Genomic DNA, 15,725 nt, shown 5'->3' on the forward strand with positions numbered 1-15,725 from the left:
ACCAGGCCGGGGCGCACGTGCTACGCAGAGTTTCTGACTCTGGGCCCTTATGGCCCGGAGCAACTGATGCTGCAAAGGGGCCCTAGTGACTTACTGGGTCCCCTACCTTTATTAAGAAGATCCCAAGCGAGTTGTGCTGTTCGGGGGAGTCGGTCTGAGGAGAACCCGGAGGCAGGTGATCCAATAGGGCTTTGACCATCCATCTGGGATCTGGGTGACCGGACACTGACAGGTTGTATGCTGCAAACTGTCAGTCGGTGACCCCAAGCTATCAAGTCTACCTGAGGAGGATTCAGGCAAAACTGTGTTTACTGGGAGGATTTGCTCTATCGTCCATGTTCACAAGTACTGGGCTTGTGGCAGAGGTCTCACTACAAAAGTCTAAAGCTTACTAGAGCCAAGTCGGTGGCAGAGACTTGTTCCTTCCCAGCGGTTCCGAGTGACACCCTGGCTGCCAGGCCTGTGAGAGGGACCTGTCCAGGGGCACTACACCCACTCCTGCTGGAGTGGCGACGAGGCAAGATTAATCATTGGAGGCAGGACTGCTTCTTCTATCCATAGCCTGAATCTGCAAAGTTCTCTCCTTTTCACCAACCTATTCTATCTACCTCAAGTTGACTGTTGGTCATGTTTGAACCAAAATAAAGGCACAGAAAACGTCAACTAATTGTTTGGACATTCCGTCATTGCTCTCATCATTGTCATTACCCCTAGACACATCACAGAGGTAGCACAACTATGCCGATCCCAAATCTAACCAGCGGCTCCTCCGGGGGTAGCGCTACATTAATACATTGTTTTACTAGTAATGGCGGCGATCAGCGATTTTTTTTCGGTACTGCGACATTATGGTGGAAACTTCAGACATTTTTGGGACCATTGGCATTTTTATAGCGATCAGTGCTATAAAAATGCATTGGATTACTATAAAAATGCCACTGGCAGTGAAGGGGTTAAGTATGTTCCCTGGGTGTGTTCTAACTGTAGGGGGGGTGGACTGACATGGGCAAATGACTGATCTTCTGTTCATACATTGTATGAACATAAGATTAGCATTTCTCTCCCTGACAGGGGCCCCCTGAAGACGTTCAATACAACAAAACGTACGTCAGAGGCGGTACCCGGTCACGTGACGTGACCCCCCCCCCCCCCCGCTCGTGGAGCTGTCAGCAGGGAACGCGAGGCTGTGCTAAGGCGGTAGCATTGAGACCGGACGACCCACAAACCATGGCTTTTCGATTTTTCTGTCCTGTTTTAAAAATAGTTTTTATTAAATCAGTATTACACTATTGGCTTCTCCATTGGTTTTCTTTGCATATCCCAATTGGAATCCCTGGTGATGAGGCTATGATCTTTTTCCTGTCGGTTGTGTATGCAGGCACAATCCTGCATAAGCTCACATCAGTAACTTTTTAAATAAAGTAGTCCATATTTTCTGGTAAGCGCATCCTTTTCTCATCAACACAGTTTTGGGTGTTAAAGAAGACTGGATTATGGTGGTGGCATTTTCCTTTTTCACTTAAAGCAAGATACAGCAAATTAAGATTTATCACTTATTTTGTGACACATCACTTGATACAATATTGGGACTTGATGTCATTGATTATCTTATGACACAGAGACACTTTGATGTTTAAATCATATTTATTTCATTATATTTATTTTTTCTATTTATATTTGTACTTATATGTATTAGATTTTTTAAGGATCACTTCACTTATGATCGAGTAACATATCACTGAGTGGTCTAGCGCCCTCTATTATTCTGTCTCATCGGAGACTGAAACCAAAAGGGGTCCAAAAAAATGGCGTTTAAAGCTGAATCTGGGAAGGAATATGTTGCAAAAATGAGCCACCTAGATAATAGATAGTGGTGAAAAAGGTGTGTGTCCAATTATGGACACAAGCTGAAAACAGTTCCCCACTTACTTGATATGTAATGAGATGCTTCCATATACCGATAACTTAGATGGTGCCTCAGATGAATACTGTTGATAATCCACAACAGATATGCTGGGAAGAAAAATTACACCATTTCAAAAAATAAATAAATAAACCAAATATCTTTAAAAAAATTGTGAAACATTAAATGTATCACCGAAAGGATAGATGGCTTTTTACTCATATGTCTGTAATTATTTAATTTTCTCTATGGTATCATATTGTATTGTAATGAAATTTTGTACTTTTTCTATTCTTATGTATTATTTTTTATACTTTTTGAATATATTTTTTGTTGCCTACACAATCCCAACCCTAAAGGTTTTCTCATTTCAAGTAAAAATACATAAACGGGCTCACACATCATGGCTGATAAGCCTTGTTCACAGCACAAACTTTATAATAAAAACAGGACCATGGGCGTCTGCAGGTAGGTGCTTGCCCCCCCTCCCCCTTGGAGTCAGGGATCGGATCAGGGGTTCCCCACTCGGTCTTTATCCTAGCGCCAGCCCTGCTTGCACCGGTACACATTTTAGCCAGTGACAGCTGGTGCGAGGAGCGGGACAGCAAAGGCCTCAAGGGGTGGGGCAGGATGACATCATCCAGTCTACATAGTACGAGCGGCCCAGGAGACAGAGGCCACATGAAAGGAGAGCAGGGAACAGCAGACACAGCGCCTCCCAGAGCCTGAAACCCCTGGACTCCTTAAAGCGGGATTCCACTCGCAATGTGTAGCTGCTGACTTTTAATAAGGACACTTACCTGTCCTAGTGAAGAAAAGTATACCGCTCTAAAAACAATCAATCCCCATTGCTTCCGTCCCAACAAACCAAGAGGGTGCTGGCTGTGCTCAATTACCATGATTTCACAGGATGTGAAACATGTCGGCTCTTTTTTCCTAATCCACTTCTTGGTTGATTGCATGAATTTTGGCTGTTTTTTCCATTAGAATTTTTGTTGTTTTTTCATGTTTTGAATAAAGACATCGTTTTTTGAGGAGTGCATCGATCCAGGATTTTTCTTTCATCTCACTTACCTGTCCCAAGCGCCAGCGATGATGGGCCCCCGATGGCAATCGCTCGGTCCTGGCGCCTCCATCCTGACCAAGGGAAACAGGCAGTGAAGCCTTGCAGCTTCACTGCCCGTTTCCTACTGCGCATGCGCGACTCGCACGGCGCTTTGTGAATGGGCGGCTGCCTCCTGGGTTACACACAGTTCCCAGAAGGCAGCGCGCCCCATTCTCCATAAGACACCGCGACGCAGGATGAAGAAGAAGAGGACTGTGGTGGAGGAAGAGGCAGAAGAGATACTTCTGCATAGCAACAGCGCTTTCTGGTGAGTATAATTTTTATTTATTTTTGGTAAAAAAATAAAATATATGGGTGGAACTCCACTTAAAACTTCCTCACCGCTCCCAGGCCTGAGGGACAGGCAGGAAATGCAAGCAGCCAGGGACCGCTCCATGTCACATCATAGATCCCATGGAAGGAACAGAGCACCTCCTGTCCTCACCCAGAATGAAAATGGGTCTTGCCAGCTGCTGTCCATCATGGACATCCTACTGGCATGCACGGTACCATATTGAGCATTACAAATACCACTGGGACATAGGGGCAATAGAGGGACTACAGACAGAGCTAGGGGTCTCTCTCTCTGACCCCCTCTCTCTCTCTCATCCCCCATCACCCCTCTATGTCGCCCCTCTGTCTTTCTCACCCCCCTCTGTCTCTCTCTCTCACCCCCCTCTGTCACCTCCCTCTGTCACTCTCTGTCACCTCTTTTTGTCACTCTGTCACCCCCTCTCTCTCTCTGTCACTCTCTGTCACCTCTCTCTGTCACCTCCCTCTGTCACTCTCTGTCACCTCCTTCTTTCTCTCTCTGTCACCTCTCTTGTCACCTCCCTCTGTCTCTCTCTGTCACCCCTCTGTGTCACCACCCACATGTATGCATTCTCTGAGGCTCGATTCACACTAATGCGTTTTTTGGTGCATTTTGCAGAAAAGCTGGGAATTTTTTTAACATGGGTTCCTATGGAACATGTTCACATCAATGCTTTTTTGTGTCTCTGTTTTTTTTTAGGAAAGGGTCGGGGACTTTTTTTCCCGTAAAAAGCAGCGTGTGTGCACATTTTTTCCTGCACCGGGTGAAGTTTTTAAGGTTGTGTTTTGCACGCCACCGGCTTTTCAATAGAAAAAAATATATATACAGTAAGTAGTATGCGAGGGCCGGCCATCGTATTGCACGATGGTCACTTTTTCACTCTCCCTTATCTGTCTTCTCCCCCACTTTTTTATTTATTTTCCCCCGTGTTTGTCACTTTATGTCTTTTTTTGTTTGGTGCACGTTATTTGTCACTGTGTGTGATTAGTAGGGTGCCGGTCCTCGGGCCAGCCCTGAACGTCTTGGGAGTGGGTGGACATGACCTTCTGGCTTAGTTTGCCTGCTCTCATGGCGTCTCCATTCAGGGGAGCCCCATCTAGTACTGGGAGGGTTCTGTTTTGGCAGACCACCCAAGGAATGGGGTCCGTGTCGGCTTCGGATGATCGGACCACTTGCGTACCTCAGTCCCCGTCTGGAGCCTAAGGCCCCTGTTACGTACCTGGTTTCCAGAGTCTGATGCAGGGTAGCCTCTCTTACGACTCTGGTTCGCGAGCCACTGGATATGGGACAGCGGGCTCGGAGCACAGAGGGGTAGGAGTGCCGGGTGGTGATGTGTAGAAGCAGGTGGACGAATACCTCTGGCAAGTAGATGCTGAACGTACAGCGGAGGATGGGTCAGCGACCCGCACAGAAGCTGCGACTACAGCGGCACAAGTTGGTAACAGTTCAGGTAGGATGGGTCAGCGACCCGCACAGAAGCTGCGACTACAGCGGCACAAGTTAGTAATAGTTCAGGTATACCGGGAAAGCAGGGTCAAACAAGCCGGGTCATAACAGGTGATCGTGCAGAAAGATGACTGAAGAATGGTCGGTAAACAAGCAGGTGGATCTGGCAGCAGTGAAGTCAAGCAGGCGGATGGTCAAACGGAGCCGGGTCAGAATAGGAGAGATGAGAGGAGTCAGACAAGCCAGGTTCAGTGTTCAAATCAGGTTTCAGGTAGAGTAGTCAAAACAAGCCAAGTTCAGTGTTCAAATCAGGTTTCAGATAGCAAACAGGTCTCAGATAGGATCCAGGTCAGAACTGCAGATCAGGCAGCAAAGACCCTGTGCTGCTGAAGTGTTTAAATAGGGAAGCCTGCTGTTAATCACTGAAATCAGTCTGCACCATTAACCCTTAAGTGGCAGATCCATGACATTGCCCCCCCCCCCAAGGGGCAGCCTCCGGATGCCCAGTCGGGCTTCTTTGTCAGGATGAGCAAGGAAAAAAGCATGCAACAACCTCTTGGCATGTATATTACCTTCTGGCTCCCAAGAATTATCCTCTGGGCCGTACCCCTTCCATTTGACTAGGAACTGATTCTGGCCTTGTCGCTTCCGACAGTCCAATATGGCTTCTACCACGTATTCTTCCCATCCGTCCACATGAATGGGTTCTGGAGGTTTAGACCCTCTGTTGGGAAAAGGATCGGCAACTGCAGGCTTGAGCAAAGAGACGTGAAACACAGGATGTATCTTTAGGGTGTCAGGCAAAAACAGTTCATAAGAGGCTACATTAATTTTTCTTTTGACTGGAAAAGGACCCAAAAACTTAGGTGCTAGCTTTTTAGATGGACAAGGTAATCTGAGGTTATTTGAAGATAGCCATACCTGATCGTCCGGTTTTAGATCCAAGTCACCCCTTCTCTTTTGCTGTCCGCCTGAGCCTTGGTAATTGCGTCGTGCAAAAGTTGATTGTTGCGTCTGAGAAAGTCCATAGTACTTTGTACGGCTGGAACTGATGACTCTGAAAAGAAATCTGGCAAAAATGTTAAATTGAACCCATAATTAGCAAAGAAAGGAGATTGCCCAGTAGCTGAATGATTGGCATTGTTGTATGCAAATTCTGCCAAAGGTAGCAGGGAGACCCAATCGTCTTGGGAGAAGGTTGTGAAACATCTAATATATTGCTCTAATGTTTGATTCGTCCTTTCCGTTTGTCCATTGGACTGAGGATGATAGGCAGAGGACAAGGACAGTTGAATTTGTAGTGTTTCGCAGAGAGCTCTCCAGAATCGGGAAGTAAACTGAACCCCTCTGTCAGAGACGATATTAGAAGGTACTCCATGCAATCTGATAATCTCCTTGATAAACACGCGGGCCGTCTCCGCTGCAGAAGGCGTGTTTTTCAGGGGCAAGAAATGGGCCATTTTGGTGAAACGATCCACAACAACAAAGATCGCCGTACATCCCTCGGAACGAGGAAGTTCAACAATGAAATCCATTGCGATCATTTCCCATGGTCGGTTGGGTACTGGTAACGGTTTTAGTAAACCCCAAGCTTGTTTTCGGGGTGTTTTATTTCGGTTGCATATAGGACAAGAATTGATGTATGACCTACAGAAGTCCTCCAGATTGGGCCACCAGAATGTGCATCGTATTAATTCAAGAGTTTTATTAACTCCAAAGTGGCCTGCTAATGGATGATCATGGCAAAGTTTCAAGACCTCGACTCTGATATCTTCTGGTACAAAAACCTGACTTCCTCTCCAAAATAGTCCGTCTCTAGAGGTTAGTGAGATATTAGAGGGTTTAGAGGAATCGGAAGAGGCCCTTCTGATCATAGAGAGTAGGTCGGTATGTAACAGTAGGAAGTTGTTGTCCGGTAAAATGGTATCAGGTGTGGATGCATCCTTCGGATTGTCGTGCATTCGAGATAATGCATCCGGTTTCACGTTTTTAGATCCTGGCCGGTAAGTAATGTGAAAACAAAAACGAGAAAAGAAAAGAGCCCAACGAGCTTGTCGAGGTTTAAGGCGTCTGGCAGTTTTTAAGTATTCCAAATTTTTGTGATCCGTATAGATCAGAACAGGATGAGCGGCGCCTTCTAGCAAATATCTCCATTCCTCTAAGGCGGTCTTAATGGCTAGTAATTCCCGATCTCCCACGTCGTAGTTCTTTTCTGTGGGGGAAAGCTTTCGAGAAAAGAATCCTATTGGATGTATTAGATCTTTATCTCCTAAACGTTGGGAGAGGACGGCCCCAACGGCAACTTCAGAGGCATCTACTTCGAGGAGGAAGGGTAACGCTGGATTGGGGTGTCTGAGAATTGGAGCTGAAGTAAAAAGTCTTTTTAGAGTGTCGAAGGCCTTCTGGGCTTCAGGGTTCCAACGGAAGCGAAGGTTCTGTTTTGTGAGTTGTGTGATGGGGGCGACAATAGCAGAAAAACCTTTAATAAATTTTCTATAAAAATTCGCGAATCCTATGAAGCGTTGTACCCCTTTCTTATCTAGAGGTGTTGGCCAGTCTAAGATTGCAGATACCTTCTTTTGATCCATCTCAATTCCTGTTGGAGAAATTACCAAGCCTAAAAATTGAATGGTTTGCTGCTCGAACTCGCATTTTTCTGCTTTCGCATACAAACTGTGCTGGCGAAGACGATCCAAAACTTTACAGAAATGTCCTCGGTGTTCTTCTAAGGAACGAGAGAAAATTAATATGTCATCTAAATAAACAATAACGAAAATGTCCAAGAAATCTCTGAACACGTCATTAACAAAATGTTGGAATGTAGCAGGCGCATTGCATAACCCGAAGGGCATGACCAAGTACTCGTAGTGGCCATAACGGGTACGAAATGCTGTCTTCCATTCATGTCCGTCTTTGATACGTATTAGGTTATACGCTCCCCTCAGGTCTAATTTCGTGAAAATGACGGCAAACCTTAGCTTTTGGAAAAGTTCCGGTATTAGGGGTAAGGGGTAACGGTTTTTCACTGTAACATTGTTGAGTTCCCGGTAGTCAATGCAGGGACGGAGAGATTGATCTTTCTTTGTAACAAAAAATATTCCGGCACCTGCTGGTGAAGTGGACGGGCGGATAAATCCCTTTTCCAGATTTTCATCCAGGTAGATCTTTAATGCGTCCTGTTCTTTTTCGGAGAGTGGAAAAATTCGTCCGAAGGGAATCTCAGCCCCAGGAAGGAGGTCGATCGGACAATCATATGGCCGATGAGGTGGAAGGGAGTCAGCTCCCTTCTTGCTGAAGACATCCAGGAATTGGTGGTAGGGTTTAGGGACGGATTGTAGCAGACTTGGATCGGTATTCAAACAAAGTAGGGCAGAAGATGGATCAGGGCGTCCAGGTAGACAGTGTACTTGACAGTAGGGGGATGAAAACAAGATTTCTTTGGATATCCAGTCGATCTGAGGATTATGTGCTTTAAGCCAAGGTATTCCCAGGATAACCGGGAACAAAGGAGACGAGATAACGTCCAAAATCAAAAGTTCCTTATGATTGGAGGCAGTGATGGCAGGTAAAGGAAAGGTTTCCTGAGTGACTTGCCCGGATTTGATATGTGAGCCATCAGCCAAAAAAACTGAAAGTGTAAAGTTCTTTAAGCGGACAGGGATGTTGTGCATATCGGCAAATGAGGAGTCAATAAAGCAGCTGCACGCACCTGAATCAACGATGGCTTTGACCGACACGGTCTTTCCTGGAAGCTGTAACAAAAGGGAGATATCGAGAAGGTTGGTATTGGTAGAGATAGCAGAAATGTTACCAGGAACTGATGATCGGGACTTACGTAGTTTAACAGGGCAATTGTGAACGTAGTGGCCGGCCTTACCACAATACAGGCATAAGTTCAGCTGGCGGCGGCGAATGCGCTCTTCTGGCATCACGCCTAACTGCATGGGTTCAGGAGTGTCCAAGGAAGAGCCAGTAGAGTTAGAAGAAGTTGGTGGCTGATAACGAGAAGGAGGCAAAGGCGCTCGGGTAGTGACCCAGACTGGGCGACTTGGCTGAGAAGATCGTTCTGCTCGGCGCTCCCTTAATCGTCGGTCAATCTGCACAGCTTTATCGATCAGGTCATCCAGGGTGTCAGGTACCCCAATACGGGCCAATTCGTCTTTTAAAGCTTCGGACAAACCTAAACGAAATTGATGGCGCAAGGCTGCGCTATTCCACTGAGTGTCCGCACTCCAGCGGCGGAAATCTGTAACATAGTCCTCTACGGCCCTTCGCCCCTGTTGGAGAGCGAGTAGAGCCGCTTCAGCTGTGGCAGTTCTCTAAAGGGTCGTCATAAAGTTGCGCCATGGCCTGGAAAAAGAACGGCAAAGTCTTGGTTTGGACACTGTTCTCCTCCAGTAATCGATGTGCCCAATTCAAAGGTTCCCCTTGAAGCAAAGAAACAACAAATCCTACTTTGGTAGCTTCCAAAGAAAATGTGCGAGGTTGCAAGGCGAAATACAACTGACAGGAGTTGCGAAAGTCCCGGAATTTGGTTCGATCTCCAGAAAATCGTTCGGGCATGGGAACCCTGGGTTCGGGCGGTAACATCACTACTGACGGACCAGAAGCGGATGAAGATGTAGATGGTCTAGCAGCAGATGCTGAAGTTGCGTCCCCAGATGCTGTTAAGTTCTGAACTTGTCCCTCCAACCTTAGATAGCCATCTTGCAGATTTTTCACGGCTTGGGTAAGGGAAGCTAGATGTTTACACACCTCTTCCATGGCCGGAACTACACCTGCAGACTCTGTCATGGCTGCCTGATACTGTTACATACCTGGTTTCCAGAGTCTGATGCAGGGTAGCCTCTCTTACGACTCTGGTTCGCGAGCCACTGGATATGGGACAGCGGGCTCGGAGCACAGAGGGGTAGGAGTGCCGGGTGGTGATGTGTAGAAGCAGGTGGACGAATACCTCTGGCAAGTAGATGCTGAACGTACAGCGGAGGATGGGTCAGCGACCCGCACAGAAGCTGCGACTACAGCGGCACAAGTTGGTAACAGTTCAGGTAGGATGGGTCAGCGACCCGCACAGAAGCTGCGACTACAGCGGCACAAGTTAGTAATAGTTCAGGTATACCGGGAAAGCAGGGTCAAACAAGCCGGGTCATAACAGGGGATCGTGCAGAAAGATGACTGAAGAATGGTAAACAAGCAGGTGGATCTGGCAGCAGTGAAGTCAAGCAGGCGGATGGTCAAACGGAGCCGGGTCAGAATAGGAGAGATGAGAGGAGTCAGACAAGCCAGGTTCAGTGTTCAAATCAGGTTTCAGGTAGAGTAGTCAAAACAAGCCAAGTTCAGTGTTCAAATCAGGTTTCAGATAGCAAACAGGTCTCAGATAGGATCCAGGTCAGAACTGCAGATCAGGCAGCAAAGACCCTGTGCTGCTGAAGTGTTTAAATAGGGCAGCCTGCTGTTAATCACTGAAATCAGTCTGCACCATTAACCCTTAAGTGGCAGATCCATGACAGCCCCGGAGGATCAGGGTCAGGTCTTTCTTGCGGAGGACCGTTTGACGCAGCAACCGTTGCACGTTTTTGTGATTCACTCTTTATGTGTGTGCACATTTTTTCTGCACCGGGTGGAGTTTTTGGGTGTGTTTTGCACGCCATAGGCTTTTCAATAGAAAAAAATATATATATATGTAATATGCAAGTTTTTTATGTTTTTATCGTAATAAAAAAATTAAAAAAGGAGAGCAATAGATCACGTTTTATGTTTACACGTATACCCTGTGGTGTGACTGATCCATATCGCTGCTGGATTGCTTAGAAGTCGATGCCCCATGGTGTGGGATACATGCTGTATGACCTTTTCAAGTTGAGTGTTTGAGGTGAGAGGCTAGGATTGTCTGTGGTGGATGGGCTGTATTCATCCTCATCACTGTCTCGTCTGTCATTTGGCACTCTATACACAGATGAGGATCTTCTCTCATTTTGGACTTTTACCTATTGTTGCGCTACACTGAATTTGTTATTTATTACCTTTGAGGTTTTTTTGAATGATCCTTGTGTTCAGCTGGAAATTATTATTCTTTATATATAAATATTTATGGTTATTTACATGGGAGGACCAAATCTGTTTGTCCTAAGCAGCCAGAATGTTGAGTTGCAATGGTCTGGTGTAAAACTAGGTATACAGTACTGACGCTAAAGAGGCTACTATCAGGTCCAAGGAGGAATGATGGGTCTGAGCATGTGAGTGGAGGGACATAAGTTCTCTCCCAGGGTAGGAAGATTCCGGACATGGTTGCATCTATTATCAAGCCCAGGTACTCCAATTTATCCATCCGAGTCTCAGCAGAGTCTGCATTGACCATTGGCTGACATCGCTTCTCTGCCTTTTGGCTAAGATCAAGTGTAGTATCTGTTCTTATTAGTTGCCAGTAGGGGGGCGCTATGCTAACCGTCCTTAGTACACGGCGAGGTGGAAAAGGATTGCGGTGGCAGATGCAGAACCTGCTGGCGTGGAGGTGAAAGCCTTCTGATTTGGACGGAGAAACATGTGGTCGAAGCTGAAGGGCTGGGATCCCTGGCCTTCTGGCCTGGATTCTGTGGTGCCTGCCCCGGTCAGTTGTTCGGGAGAGAACACTAGCTTCTCCTTTCCTCCGGGAGAGCGGTTAGTATTTCCCGAACGTGATTAGGAGGGAGGGATGGGAGTAGTGGGAGTAGCCTGTTGGCGTGGGCTCTCCCCAATCTCTCAGAGATCCTACCTTCCTGGCTAGGATGGGTGCTGCTGGTCTGGGCTGTGGGTCGGGGTTCGGTTGAAAAGCCTATGGTGATGTGCCCCTGGAGTGGCAGTCCAGGGGTGCCATACTTTCACAAGTGTTTGAGAGGGCACTTTGAGTTTGGCACCTAGGTCACGTCACCATATACACTTTTTTCCCACCTGCCTCTAGGGCCGGGGCTTTTGGCTAGGACCAGAGGAATTATTGCACGATGGTCACTTTCACTCTCCCTCATCTTTCTTCTCCCCCACTTTCTTTTTATTTATCCCCGTGTGTGTCACTTTATGTCTTTTTTTGTTTGCAGGTTTGTCACAGTGTGATCAGTAGGGTGCCGGTCCTCAGGCCAGCCCTGAACGTCTTGGCAGTGGATGGACATGGCCTTCTGGCTTAGTTCGCCTGCTCTCATGGGGTCTCCCTTCGGGGGAGCCCCACCTAGTACTGGGAGGGTTCTGTTTCGACAGACCTTCCAAGGAATGGGGTCCGTGTCGGCTTTGGCTGCTCGGACCACTTGAGTACCTCAGTCCCTGTGTGGAGCCTAACGCCCCGGGGGATCAGGGTCAGGTCCTTCTTACGGAGTTGGTTGTGTTGAGCACTCACCACAAGCCTTCTCCATCGGTCCCAACCGTGGTGTATTATGGTACCCAGGGCAGGTATGCCGGTACTGCTACAAGTCTGGGCACAAGACTGCAGAGTGTTCAGTGGGGAAAAAATGCCACTATTGTTTTAGTGACCAGCACCTTGCCAAGGAGTGCCCACAGGGTTACCAGACTCCTGGGGAAAGGGCAGCAGCTTATGCGAAACAAAGGGCACCATCTTACGCGGAGGCTGTAAGTGGTGGCAAATGTATAGCATAGTGGGCAACTGGAACTGGTGATCCTGCCAGTGGGAAGGTCCCAGCAGCAACATCAGCTGCAGTGGTGACTGATGATCCGTGGTAGGGGAGGTTCCAAAAAACGCTCCAGCTGAGATGAAGACTAATGCCTCAGTAAGTGGGGAGGTCCCGGAAACTCCAAATCCTGATGACGCTGTTGCAGAGGCGGGAGCTGTTGTGAGTTCTGGTAAAGTGGAGATCAAACGGTCTGTGGCAGGGTATCATAAAGAACAAAAAGTTATGGCAGGGGTGAAGGATGAGAGTAAAGTCCCATACACACTATCAGTTTTCCTGCAGGTTTTTCTCTTCAGGTTTACCAAAACCATCTAATATGAGGTCAAACCTTAAGGCCCCGTCCACACGGTCGATCCATCTGATGAGAATGGTCCGACGGACCGTTTTCATCGGTTCACCGCTGAAGCAGACCGATGGTCTGATGTGCGTACAAACCATCAGTTCAAAACCCGATCGGGTCAGAACGCGGTGATGTAAAACACACGACGTGCTGAAAAAAACGAAGTTCAATGCTTCCAAGCATGCGTCGACTTGATTCTGAGCATGTGCGGGTTTTGAACCGATGCTTTTGTGTACTAATCATCGGTTTTGACCGATGGTCAGCTGTCCATCGGTTTGATTTTAAAGCAAGTTCTATAATTTTTGTCCGAAGGACAACAGACCGATGGGCCGTACACACGGTCGGTTTGGACCGATGAAACTGGACTTCAGGCCGTTTTCATCGGTTTGGACCGACCGCGTGTACGCGGCCTTAGAGTTTCAATTCGTATGCAATCAGGCAGGCCCTTGCACTACATGGTTTTGGTAAATCTGAAGAGAAAAACCTGCAGGAAAACTGATAGTGTGTATGGGGCTTAAGTCCAAGAAAAGCAAACTGCCTAAAGCAAGAGGAAAAATGGCTAAAAATGATACTTGATTTTTTTAACCCGATGTTGACTGTTTTCCTTTACTTTCTTTAGTATAAAATGTTGAAGGTGTCCTCTCTTAACATCAGGAGTATCTGTTTGTGACCTAGAAGGGCTGCTGTGCTGAAATACCTGTCCTTGGTACCAAGTGATGTTATATGCGTCCAAGAATGCAACCTACAAGAGGAGCCTCCAGAGGATGTATGGTCACATGGCCCCGCAATCTGTTCGGCGGGTAGTAAGAGAAATGTGGGAATTTTATTTAAGGGGTAGAGGTTTGAAATTTTGCATGGTACTCATATTGAAAGAGGAAGAGCTCTATTAGTTAAAGTTGAGTTTGATGGTTTTATTTTTAGGGTGATAAATGTTTATGCCTCTACAAAAAAAGCGAGCACATTGAACTTTTTGAAAAATGTAAATTATTTTTAGGCGGAAGAGAGCCTTTGTTGGTATTAGGGGTTTTCAACTGTGTTGTGGGGGAGGGTGATGGGAGGGGTGGTGGGGTTGGTGGGAGTGGGAATGGTGGGAGTGGGGTTGGAGGGGGTGGTGGTGGTGTGGGCGGTGGTGGGGATAGATCCGGAAAAGTTCTGAAAGAACTATGTGTGGATCTAGGTTTGGAGGATGTGGGAAAAGGAAAAGGTTTTACTTATTTTTGTGAAAGCCGTAAAGTCTGCTCACAGATTGATTTTTGTTTCCTCTCCAGAAATCTTAAGCCTATCTCTTTTAATGTTCATTGTGCACTGTTCACGGATCATGGACGTATTGAATGTATCGTGAGTATGAAGTAGGACAAAACGCATGGAAAGGGTGTTTGGAAAATTAATGTAGAGTTGTTCGAGGATGAAAGAGTAAGAGAAGAGTATGTGAGGATGTTTGAGAGAAGGAAGAAGAGAAGATTGGATTTTGGGAGTGTGATAGAATGGTGGGAATGGGTGAAAGAGAATACAAAAAGTTTTTTTATTAAAAAAGGGTGTGAAAGAGTGAAAGGGGAACGTGAAGAGTATGAATGGTGGCAGAAAAGATTGACGCATCTAGAAGAAATGAGAACATGGGGTGAGAATGTAAGTAATGAGATTGTAGAAGCGAAAAAAAAAAGTGAATCAATTTATTAAATCAAAGGGTAAAGCAATTTTAGCTCAGGCCAGAGCAGTCATAAAATAAAATGATGAAAAATGTACAAAAAAAGTTTATGGAAGTAAGGGTTAACTGTTGAGTGTTTTGGATGAGAATGGTTGTGATGTAAGTGGGAATCTTTTAAAAAAAAAGTTTATGGAAGTAAGAGTTAACTGTTGAGTGTTTTGGATGAGAATGGTTGTAATGTAAGTGGAAATGATAAGGTAAAGAATGAAGTGTGGAAATTTTATGACAATCTATTTTCTGAAAAAATAAGGGATATGAGAGTGGAAGAGGATGTGTTGCAACAAATAGAGGTGTGTCTGGAAAAAGAGGACAAGATTGGATTGAGTGAGGATAACTTGAATGAGTTAGAGATTGGGTTGAAAGAAATTAAAAGGGGGAAAACACTTGGTTTGGATGGTTTGCCTGCAGAATATTATACGTTTTTTTGGGAAATGATTGGTGTGTATGTGCATGAAGTATGTCAAGCTGTATTAAAAGAGGGAAGGTTACCTAAATGTATGTCTGAGAGTTTGATTGTTTTGTTGTATAAGAAGGGAGAGAAAGGAGATCTTAAAAATTGGAGGCCGATCTCACTTCTTAATGTCGATTATAAACTTATTGCCAAAGTCATAGCAAATAGAATGCGTGGAGTGATTGATAAAATGGTTGGTGAAGAGCAAGTGTGAGCGGTACTGGGTAGAATGATTTCTGAACGTTTGGTATGTTTGAGAGATGTGTTGTGGGACTGTAAAGAAAGAAAGCAGAGAGCAGCTGTTTTGACAGTAGATTTTGAAAAGGCGTATGATCATGTAGCGCATGGTTTTATGTTTAAAGTTTTAGAAAGTATGGGTGTGCCTGAAAGAATGATCGGATGGGTGAAATGTTTATATACGGATATCGAGAGTAATGCCGCGTACACACCATCACTTTATGTGATGAAAAAAACGATATTTTTAAAAACGTCACTTTAAATAACCGTGTGTGGGGAAAACGTCGTTTTATGTCTTGTGAAAAACGACAAAAAAAAATTGAAGCATGCTTCAATTTTATGTGTCGTTTTTCAAAACGTAGTTTTTTACTTCACAGAAATTGACCGTGTGTAGCAAAAAACGACGTTTAAAACGACGTTTTTACACCCGCGCATGCCCAGAAGCTAGTTATGAAGCGAGCTTCAATGGAAAAATGTGGTGGACGTAACCTCGCTTTGCAAGATCATTGTGAGAAAAACGATGGTGTGTAGGCAACTTCGTCTTTGAAAATTGAAGTTTCAAAAACGTTCTTT

General features: G+C 45.9%; 1 pseudogene; it reads left to right on the forward strand.

The window, feature by feature from the left end:
• The first annotated feature begins 11,133 nt into the window (after nucleotides 1–11,133).
• Nucleotides 11,134–11,269, forward strand: LOC120929959 (annotated as a pseudogene).
• Nucleotides 11,270–15,725: the final 4,456 nt, after the last annotated feature.

The sequence above is a fragment of the Rana temporaria genome, chromosome 2 (genome assembly GCF_905171775.1).
Source record: "Rana temporaria chromosome 2, aRanTem1.1, whole genome shotgun sequence".
NCBI classification, from domain to species: Eukaryota; Metazoa; Chordata; class Amphibia; order Anura; family Ranidae; genus Rana; species Rana temporaria.